General features: G+C 44.7%; 1 protein-coding gene, 1 long non-coding RNA gene and 1 pseudogene across 7 annotated transcripts in view; 2 read left to right on the top strand and 1 right to left on the bottom strand.

Annotated features, from left to right (window-relative positions):
* The window catches only part of LOC144093677 (uncharacterized), a 377,080-nt gene that overhangs the window by 52,896 nt on the left and 301,639 nt on the right, over positions 1-22,545 (top strand). The window lies entirely within an intron of this gene.
* Positions 1,228-12,051, bottom strand: LOC144093680 (uncharacterized). Its single transcript, XR_013306306.1, has 7 exons — positions 10,636-12,051; positions 9,394-9,702; positions 6,216-6,319; positions 5,016-5,193; positions 3,215-3,356; positions 1,766-1,886; positions 1,228-1,340 (listed from the first exon to the last, which is right to left on the bottom strand). It is a non-coding gene; the product is annotated as an uncharacterized LOC144093680 (long non-coding RNA).
* Positions 9,817-14,479, top strand: LOC144094381 (uncharacterized; annotated as a pseudogene). Its single transcript, XR_013306496.1, has 3 exons — positions 9,817-9,822; positions 11,689-12,057; positions 12,528-14,479. The product of XR_013306496.1 is annotated as an uncharacterized LOC144094381 (transcript).

Here is a 22,545-nt window from a genome sequence, read left to right as displayed (position 1 = left end):
AGGAGTGAGTGAGTAGGAGTGAGTGAGTAGGAGTATGTCTGAGTAGTAGGGTGAGTAGGAGTGAGTAGGACCTGAGTGAGTAGGAGTAGGAGGATGTCTGAGTGAGTAGGAGGATGGTCTGGTGGTTTTGATGTTCACCATGATGACGCATTAAGCGTCATGATAACGTAAACAGGGCGCCCTTCTCGGGTCCGGCCGGCATGCCAGCATGGATGCCAGCCTCCAGCGTCATAAAAATGCGATAGCGTTGGTCAATATCAAGTTGTTGGTAGAAATGGTAACAGCTTAAAAGAACGTCTTCTTGGGCGAGTTGGTCACAATTCATCTTGGTACTGGCTCTTTGTCCCGTTCCCTTCCTTGTGTTCTGTGTGTGTTCGCGCCTAGTACCAAAGATGAAATGGTAACAGGTAATAAATGTCTCCCCATAGAGCCTTTAATTGCTGCTGCTCAATTGCGACTCTCCTAGTGGCCTTGGCTGGCTCCGCTCCTGGAGGTGTCGCGGAAACCGAGCATATCTTGAGAGTAGCACCTCAGCGCTAGCCAGTTTCGAAGTGCACTCAGCTGGAGCTTCGATGTGCCCCAGTCAAAAAAAAACCATTGGAACCAATTGGAAATTTTCAAATGGAACCATTTGAAATTTCCAATGGTGTTCTTGGACTCCCAATTGGATCCAACAGGTCACACCTATTGTATACAATGGGTTCAGCAGGAGCAACCATTTGGATCCAACAGGTCACACCTATTGTATACAATGGGTCAGCAGGAGCATCCAGTTGGATCCAACAGGTCACACCTATTGTATACAATGGGTTCAGCAGGAGCAACCAGTTGGTTCCAACAGGTCATGCCCATTAGGTACAATGGGTCCAGCAGGAGCAACCAGTTGGATCCAACAGGTCATACCCATTAGATACAATGGGTTCAGCAGGACCAACCATTTGGATACAAAAGGCCAGGCCCATTGTGTACAATGGTTTATGGGACAGACCAATTGGATTTATCAGGTCATACCCATTGGGTACAAACGGTACAGTTGGCCAGACCAACTGGATAACGATGTCAGGCCCATTGGGATTAGTGAGACAGACCAAATGCAGAATTAGTTGCACAGACTGTGACCAGTGGGTTCAATATATTAGATTTTATCTTGCACACTAAATCAATTCTCCACTTGGCCTGAATAGCTGAATCCAACAGATCCTAATATAAATGGACACAACACAAGAATTCATTTAAACAAATCTTGTTCATGAGAGATGCAAAGCAAAAAAAAAACACTTCATCCCCTTTCCATTCACATTTCTTCTGCTCCATCGCCTCTAGCTTCTTTTTGCTCCTGCCTGCAAAATGAAACCACCCAAGCCAAATTAGGACAAGAAAAAGTGCAAGAGTGGCAGATCGGGCTAGTTGGTATTTTTCCATAATGCGATACAGCGCGAATAAAGACGGCGACGAAGCGAGACAAGACACCACAGCGCTGTGGTGTCTTGTCTCGCTTCGTCCCCGTCTTTATTCGCGCTGTATCGCATTAAAGAAAAAGTGAACAAAAATTTGGTACTGAAGTTAAAATGAGTGTGTATCCTCTTATAAATATCAATGAAAATTTTACTTTACAGAGCTAGGCAGGTTATAAATCCTGCCACTTCATCCATAATCATTGTCCAGGCAGTAAAAAGCTACATGGACTCCGCGAAATGCATACTAGTACCATCGTGCAAACAAACAGGAAAATTCAAAAATTATTCAAAAATTAAATTATAAGTACCTCTTGGCCAGCTTTTCAATGTCGCCCAGCTTTTCGACAACAAAGCGGTTTAGCTGCTTCACAGCCACGTTGAGCATGTGTGCAGGGACACCGTTCTTTTGAAGCCGCTCGCTGTAGCATTCTGGTGACATAGAGAGGAACAGTAGATTATTTACAAAAAGAAATCAGAGGACATTCGCCAAGTTTATCAATGCAAGCTTCCATTCTTGTCTGTACTGTTTTTAGTAGACTTCCAAACTATGATGCAAACGGAATATGTGGTTGCATATTTCCAATACGCTCGTGCTTGCCGCTTATCCTTTGTATATAACCTTACATTCACACCTCCCATGAACACGAGCACTCATTCTATCTTTTCCAACTGCCTCTTAAATTAAGTGGTGCCACAATGCTGTCCTTATATTGTCTTGAAAAATGGTGCTCACAAAGTATAATTTATTGCCATAAGTGTTGCAAAGAATAAACAGTACCCAGTATCAGGCTCTATATGCAGGATAGTGACCTTTTTGGATGCTTTTACCATGAAGTGGAGAATGCAATTCGATGAGAAGTAGTTGTGCTCAATGGACATGCTAACGTAATGTCCAAACAAAAGTGGCATGAAAGAAAACACAACCACAGCACAGCCAAAAGGCAACCAATGGTACAATTATGCTACACAAGTGTGTGTAGTCTCTTGTCCCATCTCGTGCACCCATTTCTGCTATGTTTGATATTCACCTACTAGCCAAACTCAAAACTGCTTACAAGAGGTTGCTAGCTTCCTATCATATATTGATAAAGAAAGGAAGCTAGCTACTTCTGTTTTACCTCCTGATCAATCCTTCCTCTACAAAAGAAGGCAAAATGATTAACATAAATGCAGAGAAAAGTGTCATCACGTCAGGTAGCAAAATTTAAGCAGTCGCATGCAGGGCTGCTTGCAGCTTGGCTAAAAGCTGTAGAACTCAAAATAGCACCCTTTTCCCTTCACATGAAAACATATTTGAGGCCCTTTATAAACAGGTTCATTGCATATCTTCTGTTGTGAGCTTGTCTGCAAGTTTCAGTACGTTGTGCACTGCACATATCACTCTCAGGGTACCCCATGGGTTTCTTCCCACATTTGGTATTGATTCTGAATTTGATTCTTTTTATATCTAGACTTCCATTACCAACTGCACTGAAAGAAAAAAAAAACTGAAGGCAAAAGCTATTACACATAATTATGTCAATATGGGTGCAGCTGCATACACAGAAAACTGCAAACATTTTATTTCCATACAATCCATCGCCTTATCTATTTTGGGAAGAATAGGATTTAAAACCATGCCAAAAGCTTTAAAAGTTTGTGGGCAATGTCTGCCTGTGGAAAAGGGCGTAACAGAATGCAGCGGAGAAAAAATAAATAACTTTGTAAAAGCTTCACCTATTCAAAAACCATGGTGAAAAGCAGTGCTATGTTATTACCCTGAAGGGAACGGTTCCGTAGTGCTGCCACACCCCAGATCGCTAGCAGCAGCAGCTCTTTTACAAACATGCTGTCTTTGGGCAGCTGCTGAATTCTTACCCAAGCACTGTTGGATATTTGGATCCCACGTCCAATGTCCACCTGCAGAGATAAAAAGAACAGATCTTGTGTGTTCTACACATGCTCATTCGCCATGCCTGTATCTTCCAACCTGCGTAAAAAGGAGTATTTATAACTTATATTTATAAAGGAGTGCAATAACTGTTTTTATCATCATGCATTGATAAAAAAAAAGTATGCCAGGGATCTGCTAAGGTGGGCATACTGAGCAGAAACTTAAAATGTTTGCACAGGTAAATTTCATGTACCAGTGTCAAAATATTATTTAGCAAGGGCTGCAAGAGCATGTAAAGCATGGACAAATTAAAGCACATTCAAGATATAAGATGCAGCTATCTGCAGTAATGTTTAAAACGTTACAATTGCATCAGTAAATCTTGTCCAATTATGTAACCACATTCAAATTGTTTCAGGCTTTCGAAGAAGCATTCAGGGATACCATATCCTCTGGACTGGGGAGATGTGGGGCCGCATTTGAGACTGCAGCAGTCTCTATTTCAAGGGGTGCCGATGGATCCGAGCTCATCCATTTTTCCTATCACTTTCTCCTGAAGTCTCCCCCCGCAGGGGGGCGCCTGCAGTTTGCAGGCGTCGCGACGGTGAGTGGCGACACCGCGGGTTCCCGAGCATCCGCAGGGACATCTCCGCAAGGGGATGATGGTGAACTGTGCATCACCACGGACCCGAGCACCCGCGCCTCGCCGTGCGTGGCATCGCCGTGTCCGGGGAAAAGGGGATCCTGGTGGTTGAGCCGATGCCGAGCGTTTGGACCCTTAAGGCCCCTTGGCGGAAGCAACACACCACTTTGGCCCCAGCTTCCTGCAGACGGCACCTCCGGCCTGACCCGACAGGGGGGAATCGGCAGTCGCCTTTTCCTATCCTCCTCTTCATCTTTAACTTTCCTATCTCTGTCTCACAACTCTCCTGTATCCTACTCACTTCTTGGTTTTTCCTTTTTTCCTGGCGGCGAGGGTTAACCTTGTGTGACCAACTACCCTGAGTTGCGTCATATTTGGTTATAGTTGAGGTGTACAGCTGGCGTGGGCAGGACTTGCTATCAAGTTCCTGTCCCGTCCCCTTGTTGGACTCCGTGGTGGGTGGCTGGCACCATGACCGAAAAACAAAGTTTTTTTATGGCTCCCCAACTTTCAAAACCCGATCGCTCTCTCAAAAGAGGGCGGAACGAGGCAGACAACTTCTTTCAAAAAAGAAAAGTAACTTTCCCCAAATATCATGTGATCCACAGTGAACAACAAGATAAACAGGCAAGAATAATATCCCCCTTCCTTGTGTCAAAGTGCTTGACTGAAACCCTAGGCATTTTCTATAAGCCGTCAAAAATGGCCAGCGGCGACTTATTGCTCGAACTGTGTGACAATGTCCAACATTCTAAGCTCTCCAACCTAACGTCCATAGGGGAAATCCCGGTCTCCGTGACTCCTCATCGCTCACTAAACACTGTCCGAGGCGTAATATCGGAAAATGATTTTCTTCACATAACTGAAAAAGAAATGCTCGAAGGGCTCATCGACCAAGACGTCATAGATGTCCACCGAATCAAAATCCGGAAGGACAACAAGGAAATAGACACAAAACACATGATCCTGACGTTCAACACCAGCACCCTGCCCGACACAATCGACGTGGGATATTTGAAAATCAATGTACGACCATACATACCAAACCCTCGCAGGTGTTTCAACTGCCAAAGGTTCGGCCACGGCTCACAGAGCTGCCGCGGTCGTAAAACTTGCGCAAAATGTGCCTCTAAGGATCACCAGTCTGATGTAGGTGACGCAGCCCTGTGCTGTCCAAACTGTGAAGGAGAACATGCTGCATACTCCAGGGCGTGTCCGTCCTGGAAGAAAGGAAAAGAAATTATCACCATAAAGACCAAAGAAAACATTTCTTTTAAAGAAGCGAGAAGGCGTTTTGCGCTTACAAACACATTCTCGTTCACAGCAAAACAAAACTTCGCTGATGTGGTGCGCAGGGGCGTAGCACCGCACAGCACTCCGGCACCTGCCAAGGCCACTCCCACCGAGCCTATGGCAGGGCCATCCACGCCCCAGGCAGGGTCAGCGAAAGCTGCCCTGTCACTGCCAAAGCAGGGACCGCCGGTCCATGGGTCGGCATCCCGCAGGACCTCCCCCCGTCGGGAGAGGCCTGAAACTAACACAACCGCGGCTGCGCGGTCCTCCAGCACCACCTCATAAGTAAATCTCCTTTCATTTTCTTTTAAAAACACAAGCATGGCTTTTTTAATTCAATGGAATTGTAGAGGACTTATGCGGAATTATAGTGACATAACACATATTTTAGGGTCAATGTTACCCATAGTTTTATGTCTTCAGGAGACCAATCTTGGTCCACAACATGTGCATATCCTGAAACATTATCAAACTTTTAGACGCGATCGCGAGCAGGCAAATCGACTCTCAGGAGGCGTCGCAATTGTCGTCCAAAGCGGCGTCCCTGCTCGAGAAATAAAGCTCAATACAAAACTAGAGGCGGTTGCAGTCCGCATCGTCAGCTATAAAACACTAACAATCTGTTCCGTATACATTCCTCCACATTTTACATTAACAGTCCATGATCTAGAAGAATTGATAGATGAACTTCCAGAGCCATATCTGGTAGTTGGGGATTTTAACGCTCACTCCCCTTTTTGGAGAAGCGAGCGCTGCGACTCTAGGGGGCAAACAATCGAAGATTTTATCGTCTCAAATAACATCTGTCTTTTAAATACAGGAAAAGCAACTTATTGTTGCCCAAGCTCGGCAAAAATGAGCTTTCTCGATTTAGCTTTCGCATCACCATCGCTTTTTACAGATTTTAAATGGGATGTTTTAAATGACCCTCTGGGAAGTGATCACCTACCTATTATCATCAGCCTCTCATCGTCTACTGCAGTCATCCCCACAAGACCGCGGCGCTGGAAACTTCACCTCGCCGACTGGTCACTTTTTACAGCAAGTGCCACACTAGAAAAAGAATTTTGTGAAGATCTCAGCATAGACGAAATTAATGGAAAATTTACTACATGCATAATATCGGCCGCTACACTAGCCATACCACAAACAACAGGACTCGTACACAAAAAACATAAAGTATGGTGAACACAAGAATGCACATTGGCAAAAAAACAACAAAATAAAGCTTGGGGCTCTCTGCGTCGGTATCCCACAGCGGAGAACTTGATTGCCTTTAAGAGAGCAAAGGCCAGAGCGCGATTCGTTCGGAGAAATGTCGAGAAATCCTCGTGGCAGAAATATGTGTCCTCTATAAACAGCTCAATAACCTCAAAAAAAATGTGGGAAAAGTTCGAAGATTCAGTAGTGACCATACCCCTTTCACACTTCCTCTGTTGACTACACCCGGGACACAAACATCATTAGAAGAACAGGCCAACATACTAGGTGAGCATTTTGCTGAAGTTTCCAGTTCGTCCAATTACACAAACACGTTCCAGAAGCACAAAGCAATAGCAGAAAAACAAAAACTTCCATTTGCAGCAGGTATGCACGAGGACTACAATCAACCCATCACACTCCAGGAATTGATCAGGGCATTATCTTGTGGTAAAAAGACAGCACCAGGCCCAGATAATGTGCATTACGCTATGCTCGCCCATCTCTCTGAGGCTGCCGTGCAGGCATTGTTGAACTTCTTTAACAAAATATGGACAACTGGGAATATACCTGAGGAGTGGAAGAAAGCAATAATAGTTCCTTTCCTGAAACCCGGAAAACAACCAACAAGTCCTAACAATTACAGACCGATAGCCCTCACCAGCTGCATCGCTAAATCTTTCGAAAGCATAGTAAACATTAGGCTGACCTTCACACTTGAATCTCGTCGACTCTTAGATTTACATCAATGTGGATTTAAGAAAGCATGCTCGACCACTGATCACCTTGTCCGCCTAGAAAACACCATCCGAGAGGCGTTCATCCACAAACAGCACTGTATCGGTGTCTTCTTCGATTTGGAGAAGGCATATGATACCGCGTGGAAGTTCAGCATCCTCCATGACCTAGCAGATCTAGGGATCCGCGGCAGGATGCTGAACTGCTTGAACGACTTCCTGACTAACCGCACATTCAGAGTCCGTCTGGGAGCAACTCTATCAATGACATTCGCCCAAGAGAATGGCGTACCCCAGGGATGCATTTTAAGTACGACACTCTTTATAGTAAAAATGAATTCCTTGGCCAAAGTAATACCTAAGTCCGTAATGTATTCAGTTTATGTAGATGACATACAGATAGCATACACTTCTTCCAACATACTGTCCTGCGAGAGACAAATACAAATCACACTAAATAAACTGGCTGCTTGGGCAGAGAAAAATGGATTCAAGTTCTCCCCTCAAAAAACAGTAGCTGTTTTATTCTCATTACGACGAGGCCTACAGGTCGATCCCAATCTGTGCTTGAATCAAACCACACTGCCAGTCAAACGGGAACATAAATTTTTAGGCGTCACTTTTGACAAGAAACTTACATTTCTGTCACACATTAACAACCTGAAAAAGAAAGCATCCCAAGCCCTCAATGTATTAAAGGTACTCTCGCGAAAACGGTGGGGGTCCGATAGAGCATGCCTATTGCAAATATATCGCTCTTTGGTGCGCTCCAAGCTGGACTACGGGTGTGTGGTATATGGTTCGGCAAGAACATCCTACTTGAAACGACTGGACCCTGTTCATAATCTTGGTTTGCGCCTATCAACTGGAGCTTATAGAACATCCCCGGTAAAGAGTCTTTACGTTGAAGCTAATGAGCCCACACTAGAGGATAGAAGAGTCACACTAACATGCACGTACATCCTAAAAACCCGTTCTCTCCCTAAACATCTCTGCTATCCCATTGTTACCAAGTGCCCATCTAGGAGATTATTCAATAATAAACCACATTTTATCAGGCCACTAATAATGCGCTTTGAAGATAAATGTGAAGACTTAGCAGTGCTGGACGCCCTACCTAATATTGCACAAAGACATGAATATCTACCACCATGGTTACAGCCTTCCTTCAGTATGTGACTTCACATTGACACACTTAAACAAAGAGAAAATACCACACGAGCACATACTGCAAGGGTTCTTTGCACTACAAGAAAAATATGACACTTACACCGAATTTTACACTGATGGCTCAAAAACAGAAAGTCATGTCGGAAGTGCAGTAATTCAAGGAACAAATGAAAAAATGATACGATTGCCACAGTATGCATCGGTATTTACTGCGGAGTGTTATGCCATCTTTGTAGCTGTAGAACAAATAGTAAAACAAAACATAAAAAATACCATCATTTACACCGATTCACTCAGTATGCTAAAAGCGCTGCATTCTACAAACGCTGCTGAACCCATAATAGGAAAAATCATACATAACATAGTTAAAATTACAAAGCAAAAACATAACATTATATTCTGCTGGGTCCCTAGTCATGTTGGAATTACTGCACAGTAAACTCAGGAATAAGTGGCAGATTGCATGGGACGAACAAACAAACAACAAACTACATTCTATAAAACCTGTTTTGGGAGAATGGAGATCATGTACACATCAGGAGCGTTTCATAGAGGTTATTTTGTGTCGACTACGCATTGGACACACACACCTTACTCACAACTTCTTACTGACAAAAAAAGGCAAACCTCTCTGCGAAATGTGTGGCGATGAACTCACGGTAAACCACATTTTAATTGTATGCAAAAAACTGGAACAACTGAGGAAAAAATATTTCACAACATTGTACAATGAATACATCCCACTACACCCCAGGTTACTTTTAGGAGATCAAGCACTGGTTGATTTTTCTAGCATTTTTAAATTTCTCAGAGAAGCCAATGTTTTATACAAACTTTAGATATAAAAAGCGTAACCTTTAACAAAAGCTCTAACCGTGTGTTTGGCGCATCATAGCCTAAGTTGCTTTTGCGCCATTAAAATCAATATAACTAACTAATCTCCTGAAGTCTCTCATTCAGGTCTCTGAGTTTTTTTATTTCCGAGTCTTGCTCTTGCAGGCATTTCCTGAGGCTGCTCACCTCTGCCAATGCAGCTGACAGAGGATTTTGTTCTGTTTTTTCATTTTGACGCAGCAACTTTTTCTTTTTGCTTTCCAAAACCTTTAAAAGATTTTCTTTATTGGCAGTTTTCTGCTTCTTAGGCTCCTATAAATAAACAAAACACAAAGAGATTTCTCAGCTTCAGACTCTCAAGAGCCCGGCAGTTTCTGTGTATAGAGGAGCATACATACCACCTCGCGTTCCTCTTGCTCACTCGAGCTGGATCTACAATTCGCCAGAAGCGAACACGACGCTGCCTCACTTTAGTTTGCAGGTCTTCTTTGGAGTCTGAAAACATTGCCGCACAGATCAATAAATTGCAAGTAAAAATGCATAGGGCTTCTAGACGCTGTAGCAAGTGAAAATGCATCCCGAAAAATGTATTTCAAGAGCGGAGCGGAAATGGAGGCAATTAGTAGCAGACACATCAAATACATTTTATTTCTATGCTGAAGATTAAAACCTAGAGTTCCAAAAAATAAAAAAGAGAGCACATATTAATTACACTTCTTGTGATGCACTGACATCACAATGTCAAATAAATAAAATAAATCAGTAAATTTCGGTTTTGAAGCAGTGGCCTGTTATGTATGGCTATAAACTTAGAAAACAGTTTAAAAGTGCGTTTTTTATTCTTAAAGTGCATCTAGTCTGAATATTCCAAATGAAATTGTGGATACAGGAATGATAAAGGAGCACGCGTTACCTTAACCAGCAAAAAAATGCGCTCATTACCAAGTCCTTAACTCTGTCAACCAGATTACAGCCTTAACAGATATGCAGTAATGCTACCGCTGCAACAAAAGCCGCTCTTCAGTAGCCTTAATCGTAAGTTTATAGGCCACTTGTTGGCCACGCGGTCGACTCTCCACAAAACGTGTTCTACCACTGATAGGGCAGCTTTTCACTGTCAAATTTGTAGCCGGCCATCACAGAAACAAATGCCTTAACAGCTGCGTCCTGTGAAATGCACACCAGCCATGCTTTAATGATTTATGTCTTATGCGTTCTTACAACTATATATGCGACTCACGTTGACCGATCAAACAACCTTCTTAGAGACTCATGCGTTCATACCGCGATATCTGCAACTCATGTTGCGCGATCAAGCAAATTTCGTAGAATAGTGTGTTGGAGTAAATTTAACTGCCCATCAGTTACTCTGCAATGCGCTAAGAATGTCGCTACCGCAGGCACAGAATAATAACAGGTCGAACTTACCTCCAAGCAGCAATATGCGGTCCTGATAATAGTCCGACGAGCCATCCTCCTCAATCCAGAGAAGTGCTCTTTCTTTTGACTGACGTAGTTGGGTCCGGCTTCTATTTGTGTACCTATTTGACTGTTTACCTTCTACTTAGGTGGACCGCTTAACTTTTTTACTCCGTAAATCTTCCTCTTATCTAGGCCGCCTTTTCTTTCACTTTGCTCGCCTGCGAGTTACAATGTCCGTTTTAAATGCGCAGTGTAAACAAACTCCTCTGCTCCGCTAAGCGATATACAGTGTGAGCGCTGCTCGATATAGGGTAAAACCCCCAGGACCGAGAGCAGCTCTCTTGTAATACTGCCTGCTGCACATCGCGGAACGACGACCTCTTCAGCACGACTGGCATTTAAAAGACAGCGCGGTTTGATGCTACATGCTGCTACTGCTTGTATAAGCTTTGTGTACAGTCTGAATGGTGATACTTGCGGTCTTTTACGAACATTAGCACTAAAGTGCTTGTTGCTCAGCATTGCGAATGTGATCGCCCGAACTTTGACCTTCATGCTTGGGAGTTCCAAGCTATAACGAGATCACCGCACATATTTCTAACTTCGCTGTTTATTGCGAAGACTTGCTCTGCGCTGTTATTTTCGCCAAAACTTGTTTTAGAACGGACCTGTTTGAGGATTCTTGGTTGTTGTCGTTGGCTACCATATTTGTTTTTTTTTTTGAGCGGCAGCGCCACCTAGCCTAAAACTCCCCTCTTTTTCTTTCTCCCACTTTTTTTTAAATCTGATTTGCCAGCAGTTATCAAAATTTTACCCCTCCCTCGACTTTTTTCAGGAAACTTTTAACCTCTTCTTTGTTACCACAACATTATAGTATTACAACACACTTCTCATTTAATCAGTAGCAATGACAATGCAACTTGGTACCAAAGCGCCAAGGCATCGCACAAAAAATTATTTTATCTCGCAAATTTATCACTCGAGGTTCAAAGCCTATGATTGCTATATTGACCTTTCTGTGAATGCGGCCGAACTAGCCAAACCGAACTGTAGTCATAGCCGAGGTTCACTGTAGCCGAGGCAACATCGGCAGCAGTGGTCTTTGCTCCGGAATTGCAAGAACAAGGCGTAAGTACGAACGTATATATACCGCATGTGGCCCTCTACTCGTGCTTCCGAACGCCGCTGACTCATTCTTTAAACATTGTTACACAGGAACTTTCTGCAGCAGACAATGTAGATAGTAGGCTGCAATCGCCACCAGAAAATATTGAAGGAGCAGGCACAACGGACGAAGAAAGCTGCCAACAGCCATTCGCTGCCAGTGACTGTGAACACGCCACGCCGGGAGGCGCACTCAGTTCAGCGGTACAGAGCTCCGGTTCTGTTAGCGAGCCGGATGCAGACGATGGACGTGATGATAACCTGGTGAGTATAGGACGCGATATAGGTTTGACATCATGAATTTCCACATATGATGTGGCAAAGATTCAATATTGAAGCCTTTATCTGGAAAAAGCCATGCCCTGTCATTTTTTGTAACCTTTTCTCTGATAGGCCTTTCTTATCTTTCCCGCCTGAATGCTGCGAAATGAAGTGCGCGCATTTGTTTAATTTTTATGTGTGACTTCGAATGTTCTGCTACTATTTTTGCTTGTGCTGATGGAAATGCTATTCTGTTGTGAACACTGGTTATTCTATTGCAAAGTGAGGGCTTCATTCTTTCATGCTGTTTTTGGATAGCTGTTTACTTCGGGCCCCCACTTTCATAAAAAAAAATGCACTTTTTTTGTGTTGCATTATGTTGCAGAAATACTTGTACAAACATGCCCGTCTGCCTCTCTCACTGAGACATGGTATGTTCAAATAAGTAAAAGATACCTTCTCTGTGTGTGCAGGAACACCATGCCCAGAGTGGGAGCACAAGCCCAAGCTCAAATGATGCTGCACTTGGCAGTCTTTTCCGAGATATTGTGTCATCCAAATTGGCAGTAACAGAAGGTGACATGCTCTTAATGGTCCTCAGGTAAACACTTAACTCGAGGCTGACATTTAGTGCACTTCTCAGCCTTATTGACATGGTCAATGCATTTTTTGGTATCCCTTCACTGCTGTGAATGTGGTCAGCCATGTGGAACATCTGCCATGGCAGATGCACCTTTTTTTGTCCTTTTAAATCTGCCATCACAGTTACGCAAATGTTTAGAAAAATCCACCTTTCTTGATTTGACAAAGCCGCTCAAGTTGAATACCTTGTCTGACATTTATGATGGCAGCATGTATCGCAGCTTCGTTGATGCTACTAGTCAAGCTGGCCACAGAATCAGCTTCACACTGAATGCAGATGGCAGTCCTGTATTCAAGTCGAGTGGCACATCGATTTGGCCTATCCAACTTATGATTAATGAGCGGCCACCGACAAAAAGGATGAAAAATTTGGTGTTAGCAGGTCTCTGGTTTGGAAAAGACAAACCCCACATGGGCATCTTTCAAGGTGCCTTTGTGGAGGTCATGAACAAATTATCGCAGGAAGGATTTGACCTTAACTATAAAGGCAGAAAACAAAACTTTAAGGCCTTCTGCATTTGCTGTGCTGTTGATTCTGTGGCCAGAGCCCCCATGCAGGGCGTAACTCAGTTTAATGGATACCATGGCTGCAACTGGTGTCTACAGAAAGGTGAAAGGGTTGGGCGAGCAACGAAATACCCAGTTGAAGATAAAGACAGTGCCGAAAGGAGTGAGGAGCAGATGGTGTCGGATATGGAAACAGCAATAGTCGAGGGCAGACCTGTCAATGGTGTCAAATCTTTCTCCCCACTCATCAACATGCTGCAGTTTAATATAGTCTGGAGCTTTGTTCCAGACTATATGCACTGCGTGCTGTTGGGAATGGGGCGGCAGTTTCTGGACTTGTGGTTTGAATCGCCTGGTTCTTCATTCTATTTGGGTCGCTCTCAGGCTGCAATAGACAAACGCCTAATGACCATTGCACCTCCCAGAGATGTGAAACGCACACCTAGACCTACGAAAGAGAGAAGGTGGTGGAAAGCGAAGGAGTTCGAAAACTGGCTGCTTTTCTACAGTGTTCCTGTGCTAGAGGGCATCTTGAGCAGTCAGTACTTGCAGCACTGGGCATGTCTCTTTTGGACTTCTGTGTCCGACATATAACATGCATCAACTTCTTCATATTGGAAAGAGTGTGCGACACTGGGGTCCATTGTGGGCTCACTCTGCCTTTCCTTTTGAGGCGGGAAATGGCACCTTGAAGGAGGCTGTGAAGGCTGCCAATGGCATTCCTCACCAGGTATGCCGTGTGTTGCAGATTGAAGGAGTAGTTGAGAAGTGCATTAAAATTACTACTCATCAAGGTGCCATCCAGTACTGTGCCTCACTAGACACAGCATCAACACAGAAAAGTGTATCCATCTCTGGGGGGTTGCGCTTCTTTGGTCGAGGTAGGCCATATGTCCCTTCAGGCAGCACAACAAACAAGGAGCTTGTGGCCGAAAACAGTATTGAGTATCCTCGTTTGTTTCAATGTGGCCGTATATTTACCGGCGAAGGCTATGCCAGGAACAAAAAAACAAATAACTCTGTGGTACAGCTCTCAGATGGCAGTTTTGCTGTAATTATGCGCATTGTCAGTAGTGGTCAAATATTTGCTGTTGTGCAGCCTCTGAAATCCAGGGTATTGAAGTATAACACGGTTGAGATGAAGCACCTCTATAAAGTTATTTCATTCTCCAAGAAACGTGAAGTTGTGCCATTTTCTTCAGTCAGTAACATATGTGTCTTCATGAGCGTTGGAAGTGTATTTATTTCACCTGTTCCTAGTTCCTACACCCTTTAGCCAAAAACATTTTGCTTATGTTTGGTCAAATGTTTTGGGGAATCCCCCAAGGTGAAGTAAATTTGTAATAAGGCAGTAATTACTCATTGGCATCAACCCGAACGCAGCCAAACGGCTACAGAGGAAAGCTATACAGCTTTCTCAGAAACTTCATAGTTAAAGAAAAATTCTTCCTGGTCCGAGGTTCGAACCCGGGACCACCACCTCACCAGAGCAGTCGCTCTACCAGTTGAGCTACCCGGGACGGCAAGCTTATGGTTTCTTAGGTTTCTCCTGAAAGTGTACATGGATTTCGTTCAGGCTATGAGGGACACTGTAGGGGAGGGCTGTGGATAATTTTGACCACCTGAGGTTCTTAAACATGCACTAGTATTACACAGTACGCATGCACCTATCTGTTCGCCTCCATCGAAACATGGCCATGGCACCTGCGTCCTTGGGAAACATTAATCTGAGGTAACATTCTACAGCATGTTGGTATTCTTTAATGTCACCACCATATGTATGACCACCAAAGTCCAAATTAACCTAAAAACTCGTGTTCAACCTGCAAAACACCTCAGCCACTGTCTATCACAGTTTTAGGGAGTGAATATTTTTTTATATGCAGGGTGTGTGTGCGTGCGTCCATCCATGCGCGCATGTGTAGAGAGGAATTTAGAGTGTGGAACACCTTCTTCTATATATATATATATATATATATATATATATAATACAGATTTTTAGGCTAGCTGTTTATAACTGATGTAATGTAAATCTTTTACAATTGAGCAACCATTCGAAGTGATTGCATTTAAATGCAGCTTTGATATAAGTGCATTCCCGAGACCATTTTGACCCCTTCACGCCATTTCATCAAACTTTGCTGTTCACCTGCATCTGATCTCAATTTTTCACTCTTCATCTGCTCCATTTGCACCATCAGCATGTATCAGCACTATTCTGATACATTTACTTTCTGCTGCTCCAGTCTGCTTAAAAACGGCAAATTCATCAATATTGCACCTTAGCTGCATCAAAAAGAAGACGCAGTCACGGAAAAATGACTATTTTTGGAACGATTAAGGGTTTCAGTTGTCAAGCTACTAAAATGTTTCCGCAGTAGGTAATACAGGGTGGGCTGGCTTGTGGTAGAATTTAGCAGCCAGTTTTTTCGCACATATAGAGGAAGGAAAGAACTCGGGAGAGGTGGTTAAGTCATATTTTTTGAAGCCGGCTCCCCCCTACTTGGCTGCCGTCTCAGCACGCTTGTGCATGCGCAGTGTGACTTCTGGCACACTTTTTGGCGTGCAACTTGGATAGCGAGGGCCTCTCCAGAGTTTTCCTTCATTCATGTTCACGTGTCATGTCAGTTGCATCAAAAGGCTGCATGTCAGTCAGCCCTGAAGCGGGCTGAAGAAGTCATATCTTCTGTGTTGAAGAACAAAAGCTTGGAGCAAAGCTTTGCTGGAACAAGGGAATTTCAGCCATGCTGATATCACTTTGTGAGCTTGATGAATTTGTAAAAAAATTCCAAGAAGCGTTGAGATAGTGCCAACATGAAAAAAAGAATGGTTCAAGGACCTTGTCCTTTGGACGTTTAGTCAAGCATTCTTGGCTGAACTTGCGTGCAAGACAGTGCCAGCATTAATAAAATGTTTTTTTTTTTTTTGTGAGCACCTTCTGTTTTTTTTTTTCATCGTGGCTACACATGGATGAACCTGATCTCATTAGTAACAAACGCTTTTGGGTGACTAATTTTTTCTGTTCATGCTGCTCCCGGGTTGCTCTAGAATTATCGTTCTGATGCAAAGGTGCTACAAAATGAATATTTTTCTGCTCCTGAAATGGCTGGACCACCACTGCTAATATCATCCAGGGTGGATTTATGAGGTACTCTTGGAGGGAAGACTGTGTGTGGGATATTATATCGCACATTTCTTAGACTTGGTATGGAAAAAAATATTTAGTGCGAATCCGGATTTTTCATGGAAGACATACTTTAGGATGCCCCCCCCCCCCCCTCTTCTTTTCCTCTTATTGAATTCGTCCCTGGTAATGTTGATACAAAACAAATGGAGCTTTTACACTGTTGAAGGCTTTCTTTTTGCTGAATGCTCTGCATCTTGTACTAAAGTTGTAAAACTGCATTCTGTAATATTGAACCAAATGTGCAATATTTATATTGTGTGCCATTTTCCACTTTCTCTTGAAAGTGAAAGCAATTACTGTGGTTGTGTGTCATTGTTACTTTACAAATCTGATAACAAATTCAGTTAAAAAAATTAGGTATAACTCCTGGCATCAACAGGATCAGCTGTAAAAGTACATAGCAATATGACTGATTTAAGACACATTTTAGGTTTTCTTGCCTATTAGAATATGCGAAAAGGTCTTGGACTTATTCAAAGTAATTAGCAACCTGTTAAAAATATGCTTTTAAGAAAAAGTAGTGGTTCACTTGCAAGATTGACAAAAAGAAATTTAACTGGATTCATTGTGCTAAACTCAATGGCTGCAAAGTTAGGAGACGTAAATAAGGATCAAATGGAACACTAAAACAAAATGATCCAATGAGCACTTCAGTGGACACAGGCAAATGGGTGAGCAGCCGAAATCTCGGAGATCAACTCGGACTCTTTACTGGGAATTGGGATTCCAACTGGAACCAGTTGGGCTACTGATGGGTCCACTTGGACTGCCCAATTGGAATTGGAACCAAGATTCCAACTGGAACCAGTTGAGTCCCTTTGGATCCGGTTGGAGGTCCAGTTGGACTGTCCAATTGGAACCAAGATTCCAACTGGAACCAGTTGAGTCCCTTTGGATCCAGTTGGAATTCCAACTGGTTCCAATGGTTTTTTTCGACTGGGTGAAACCGGCTAGGCTTAGCGACGACTAGGGCAACCAGGGAGCAGCGCGCAGTTCATTGCCCGGCGCGGCCGCGGGCGCATCGTTGCCGAAAGTTCGGCTCGCTCACTGCGGCTCCCTCACTAATTGGCTCAGGAGCTTGCGACTTGCTCTCGCAAGGCTGGAAAATCGAGCAGCGAGCGACTGCCCTCTGACTGAGCGATACTTCATGCCCATGTTTGCAGTACTGGTGTACAAATTTTAACGCCCATATGCTTGGGGTATCGGTTGCTTTGCGGCGTCTTAATTAAGCTCGCCCGCGACGCCATCGTCATTGTTCGTGACGCACAGGCTTAGAACTTCAATTCCAGTACGTGCCAAAACAGCTCGTATATCTCGGAACGATATGAACACGAAAACACGGTTGATTTGATGCGCTAGTGGGCTCTTTCTTGTGAAATTAGGCGCGAACATGATGCGGCGAGTGCCAGCCGCTGTTGCATATTAGCTAAAGTGTGACGCAAGTATCGACGTAGTTTCGTAACTCGGTGGATATCAAAGCAATCCGCTTGTACTAGTCACAGATTACGCATGATCTCCGGTGAGCGTTCCAGTGTCGCGCAAATTATTGCATCGCAGGTGTTCTCCGTCGTGCGCTCGCGCTCAGCGTATCCACGATATTCGCCAGCTTGAGATAAGGTGCATTTATTTGCTTTTTCTATCGCAACTTAGTGGTTTTATCTGTCATCGAACGAAATTGCATTCTGTCAACAGCGTCGTCTGCTAGCACATCCGGGTTACTTCATGGGATCACAGGATCGCAGCTTCGACAAACGACACGCCAGAAAAAGTAACTGAGAGTGCTTTGATATTCATAAATATAGCAGAAATAAATTTCAAAAAATATAGCCTCTTTGTTGTGAGCAGAATTCAAATATTCGTTGTTTAAAAAACAAACTTGTTTGCGGGTTGCAGTTTTTCAACGACGTGAAAGCGTAGGCGTAGCCGTCGGCGCCATGACAGCGCAGTGCTGCGAAAGGAGGCTATGGCTGCGACGTCTTGTCATCTGTAAAGGCAACGAACACTCCTGCGCGGTTTTACCAAGCCTGGATTAATCGCATGACCGGTGAGTCCCGAACTGCGTTTCTTTGCTACTGATCTGTATTCACACGCGCTATTTCTATGCGGCTATATAGGGATGTGAGTGGAGGCAGTCTGCGTGCGGTTGCAGCTATAAAGGCCTGGATACATGGAGCGTTTTGTCGGCGATTTACGCCCGACGGCGCGCATTTGACGCCCGGCCTCGAAAACGCCCGCCGCCGCCCATCTGCCCCATCCACCGTTCGATTCGTCTGCTCTACGTGAACTGGTTCTCGCGGTGCTGCACTTCGCAATTCATTTCAGCGGTGCAAGATGGCGCCGTCTGCACGACGCAATTCGTTTACAAAAGTGGAGGAAAACTGTGCACCTCCTCAATGGTCGGTGCCGAAATGGTGCAGCTGCAGTCGCCATGGAAGTAGACGACGGCTTGCGCTTCGCGATAAACGGCGGATACACTCAAATTATTCCACTCGTCGATTTTAACAGTGCCTCACACGGGCCCGCCGAATCTCATGGAACGTGAGTGGCCACCCGAGAAGGCGGCGACGGAGATGGGGACGGCGGCCCTCGCCGTCACCTTGCATCTCTCGACCATCGTGCTCTCTAGGGACCCGTAACCGGCGTCTTTCCTTTCTACTAATAAAGTTATATTAGAACTCGTTTTGGAAGTAGGCAGCACTTGAACTGCTGGAACTGGCGCTGCACGCTCTCGGCACCGCCACGAAACCGCTGTGGAACTTTACGGAACTGGTGCAGGGAGGGCAGGCGAATCGAAAGAACCTATTGACGCGCGGCGGTGGTAGAGAACGCAGCGGTAGAACGCGGTGAAACTACGTCGTTCCGTTCCTGCTGTTGGTTCAAGGAATCTCATTGCTGAAGTGCTTCGTGGGGCTGCTGGCGGCCTCGGCGTCTTCTGGCCTATCGTCAACTACTGGTGAGGCCCGGTCTTTCCCATTTTGAGCGCGTCATGCCTAGTTAGGCTTAGCACAATGGCTGGGGCATCCCCGGGGTCCTTTAACCTCGTTCGCCAATTTGCCGGCTGAAAATAGTCTTTTTCCCCAAACAGTGTGGACATCCCTGTGGCGCTGGTGCCCGTAGAAGATAGTTTCATTAAAATAAAAAAATTCACGTCAGATCCGTTGAAGGCTGCGACCAGCCGCTACCTTGAAATTGCTGAAGTTCGACCTTTCGGCAAAAGAGGAATTCTGTGCAGATCACATGATTTGGATTGCATTGGAGACTTGCTGCAGTGCACTTCTTTCGCCTCACTCCCGGTAAAAGCGTTCATTCCCGAGCCGCAGTGTGCCCCTGTTACAGTTGCGAATGTCTATTTCCCCGCCGGTGTCCGCAGCACGGACGGGCTTGATGCTTTACTGCGCAACAGCAAAAATGTTGTTCTGGCTGGGGATTTTAATTTGCAGCATGTTATATGGGGTGTCAGGACAGACTACAGCGGGCAATTTGGTCTTGGATGTCAGCAAATGGTGTGTGCTGATTTAACCTTAGCTGTCAATGGTATTGGCGTATCTTCGTTGTCTACTATTGACCACAGTACGTCAAGTGACCACTATCCAATCGCTTTCACTATTGCATGCAGCCCGCTTAGGGCGACTGGTAACGCACATAAATTTGTCAATACTACACTATTCAAGAGACTTCTAGGTGAGGCCTTCTCGTCAGTAGTTTCCTCGAATAATTATGACCGTTAAAAATAAGACTCCGTCGAACTGGTGGAATGAAGCATGCGAAAAAGCTTATTGCAGCATCTTTTAAAAGAACCATATCTAAGGCTAAGGATGACTACAATGCAAATCTGAACACCTATTTGTCCAACCCAGTCAATCGTAAATCTAGCGTGCTGCCGCCTTCTCGTATTACTCTATCCACTGTGTTGCCCCCCCTCGGGATGAAAAACAACGATTGGAGTCCATAGCTCAGGGTCTTGCTGTGCGTTTTCATGCTCGCACTGCCTTTCCTTCGACCCCATCACATTCGAGCGCAGATTTTACTGAGGTCACTGTATCTGATTTAACTTGTCCCATTCATACTTAATACTGCCTTCTTGACTGCAGCACGCTTCCAACGGCCGATTGCTCTTACATCAAATTTGGTTAAGCTTGTAGAATGGGTAGTCTTCAGCCAGCTCACAAATCACGTCTCTTCGAGGCTTCAATGAGGCTGAGATTGGTTTTCGCAGTGGGTGCTCAATTTGGACCGCGCGCATAGACTTGAAGAGCCGTATTAGGGTTGCTATGATGCAACCTTAAACCATCTTCTTGCTTCAATGCAGCATCTTGCTTCAAAAACTAGCTGATGTAAAACCTCCTTTGTACCTTTTTGCGTGGATAAGGGGGTTCCTAAGGACCAGATCAACACATACGTCCAGTCTAGAGGTGTCCCACAAGGCTCCGTTCTTTTGCCGTTGTTGTTTAACATATTAATGCGTGATATCCCTATTCACCCGGAGGTCAAAGTTTATGTGTATGCTGATAACTTTGGCAGGAGTATTTAAATGCTCTTGAAGTTTGGCTCGACAGCCTGATGTTAACCTTAAATGTCAACAAGTGTGCCGCCCTTGTCTTTCCACTGTCATCCCTTTTCTACATTTCTTTGTCGTATCATTCTATCCTAATCCCGCAAGTTGATTCGGTTAAATATTTGGGTATACTATATCACCCGCAGTTAGACTGGCGGCCCCATATTAAAAGCATAGTGCCTAAAGGTGAGCGTGCCCTTGGTTGGTTGGTTAGGATCAGCAACAAAAAATTTGGTATGCGTCAGGACACTTTGCTCTTTCTTTATAAGGCCTATGTGCGGCCAATACTTGAATTCGGCTCTGTTCTCTTTTCTAGCTGCCCGAAGTACAAGCTTCAACCACTGTTTGTTATGGAATGCCGCGCTCTGCGCCTTTGCTTAGGTCTGCCTAAATCAGTGGCGAATGCTGTGCTTGTACTTGGAGGCGCGAATACCAGACCTCTTAATTCGAGGTTTCAACTTCTTACTGTGCGGACGTTTTTAAGGTCTCTGGAGCATGTTCCTCGATTGGCTATGAGGTGGCCTTAACCAGGATTCCTTGCAATATCTCACGTTATTATACTTTCAGACAGCCTTTCCGTCTTGACAACATTCGAAAAATCGAGGGATGCCCCTATGAGCCGCACCCTTCGATTTTTTCTTCCACCACATATTACAGAAGTTCGTTTTCACTGGATCCCTGGGCACTGTGGCATTGGCTTTAATGAGAGGGCTGGGGGAACCTATTGTCCCATTCGTACCCAATACTGTCTTCTTGACTGCAGCACACTTCCAACGGTTCCAGTGCCTCCAATACTTGAGCCATGAGCCTTTCCTTGCTGTAGCGGATTTTCAACACCTGGCATTTCCTTGGAGAGTGCGGATGTGCACTTCGAGGAAATGTGAGGTGTCCATGACCCTCTTGCGTTATGCCGATTAGAGCTATTTGTGCCGATTAGGGCTGATAAACTTTGCGAGTCTTATGGCGAAATAGTCTATTGATCACTTTTTCCTCTTTTGCCAGCAGCTCACTTCACTCCGTAGAACATACTTGGAGATCCCCTTCTCTCGACTGGGGCTCCCTCTATCTAATCTGATACTACTCTCCGGGGCAAGCGCCAAGGGGCTTGAGAAATCTGTGTGCGATTTATATAATTGCATCAGGTCGATTCTTATGCTAAAATGTGAATTCACGGCTTTTACATTTTTTTTTCACAATTTTTCTCCAAATTTGCGCCTTCTTCACAAAATTATCCACTTATTCCGCTCCTTACCCATATCAACAATGTACCCTGGCCAATACCCCACTGTGGGTACGTGCCATTCAACCAGAGGCCGTCATCATCGCCATTGAAAGTGAGTGGCCACCCGAGAAGGCGGCGACGGAGGTGGGGACGGCGGCCCTCGCTGACACCTTGCATCTCTCGACCATCGTGCTCTCTAGGAACCCGTAACAGGTGTCTTTCCTTTCTACTAATAAACTCGAAGCCAGTTATGTTAACTAAAAAGTAAACACGTGCATGCAGCGCATGGCAACACTTCGATGCGATATGTGCTGTTTGAAAATTCTTCACGCGGTTCGTGATGTCGGGGGCTGTTGATTTGGGCGCCACGCTGCTGCT

The sequence above is a fragment of the Amblyomma americanum genome, chromosome 6 (assembly GCF_052857255.1).
Source record: "Amblyomma americanum isolate KBUSLIRL-KWMA chromosome 6, ASM5285725v1, whole genome shotgun sequence".
NCBI lineage: Eukaryota > Metazoa > Arthropoda > Arachnida > Ixodida > Ixodidae > Amblyomma > Amblyomma americanum.
The sequence above is the reverse complement of the archived record's forward strand: the minus strand, read 5'-3'. Positions and strand labels throughout refer to the sequence as shown.